Source organism: Pseudophryne corroboree, chromosome 2, assembly GCF_028390025.1.
Source record: "Pseudophryne corroboree isolate aPseCor3 chromosome 2, aPseCor3.hap2, whole genome shotgun sequence".
Classification (NCBI taxonomy): domain Eukaryota; kingdom Metazoa; phylum Chordata; class Amphibia; order Anura; family Myobatrachidae; genus Pseudophryne; species Pseudophryne corroboree.
This window is the reverse complement of record NC_086445.1, coordinates 952,134,357-952,135,701: the sequence shown is the minus strand read 5'-3', so window position 1 is coordinate 952,135,701 and position 1,345 is coordinate 952,134,357. Positions and strand designations below refer to the sequence as shown.

The 1,345-nt window shown below is 39.2% G+C and overlaps 2 pseudogenes; both read left to right on the top strand.

Moving 5' to 3' along the window:
- Window positions 1-265: 265 nt before the first annotated feature.
- Window positions 266-385, top strand: LOC135051954 (5S ribosomal RNA; annotated as a pseudogene).
- Window positions 386-708: 323 nt separating this feature from the next.
- On the top strand, window positions 709-828 carry LOC135052134 (5S ribosomal RNA; annotated as a pseudogene).
- Window positions 829-1,345: the final 517 nt, after the last annotated feature.

Below are 1,345 nucleotides of genomic sequence, written 5' to 3'. Positions count from 1 at the left end.
TCTGGTGCCCCTAGGACCTTCTAGGAGTGAAATGCAAGTCCTAATTGTGCACTTTGTGTGGTGTCAAAGAATTTTTTCCCACACAATAGGCCGTCACTCATGTGTGTACTTTTCTTGTGGCTGATGTGTCACATGGTGACTAAGCCAGGTGGCTGCACATAATCTAATTTTTCTGTTGACCATTGTACCATATATGTTTACAAATCCTTAATATATAGCGGTTAAACTATATATACCTGGGTGACTCAAGAAGGGTGAGTACAATATTTGCGGTCATACCTCACTGGAGATGCCCAATCTCTTCTGACCTTGGAAGCTAAGCAGTGAAAGGCCGGGTTAGTAATAGGATGGGAGACCACCTCTGAACACCCTGGTACTGCAACAAATTGACTCCCCAATACAGTGTCACTTATACATATATTATTGGGTACTCGGTTTTCACATGACTAATGATTTAATTTTCTGCATCTAGTGAAAGGCAAGTCCTAATTGTGGACGTTGTGTGGTGTCAAAGAATTTTTCCCACATAACAGGCCTTCACTCATGTGTGTACTTCTCTTGTGGCTGATGTGTCACATGGTGACTAAGCCAGGTGGCTGCACATAATCTCATTGTTCTGTCGACCATTGTACCATATATGTTTACAAATCCATAATATATAGCGATCATACTATATATACCTGGGTGACTTAAGAGGGTGAGTACAATATTTGCGGTCATACCTCACTGGAGATGCCCAATCTCTTTTGACCTTGGAAGCTAAGCAGTGAAAGGCCGGGTTAGTAATAGGGTGGGAGACCACCTCTGAACACCCTGGTACTGCAACAAATTGACTCCCCAACACAGTGTCACTTATACATATATTATTGGGTACTCGGTTTTCACATGACCAATGATTTAATTCTCTGCATCTATAATGATCCATAATGGATATCTGCAGAATAAATGATGGTCACATACTACATGAGTTTCAACGTGCAATGATGAATTATTTTTGGTACCACAGCTATTACTTTCCGGCAACTGGTAGATTGTGATATGGATATCACGCATGATTTATAATCTTTTTTCATATTTTCGCGAAGCTTCTTTATTCATACTCAGATACTCCTTAAATCCTATTTTATGATTTACTTATTAAAAATGATTTTATCAGTATCAACATGTCCTCTAAATTAGAGTGCTCCCAAAAAAGAGTCTACTTTCCAATACTTCTCTGTTTTGTTTTTTTTGGCTGTTAAATTTGACTCTTGGGAGCACCACTGAAAGCAACAAGCATTGGTACTAGGACTGATTATCCACACACATTTGGTTGCTATATCTGGAAGCAATTCAGTTATAATTC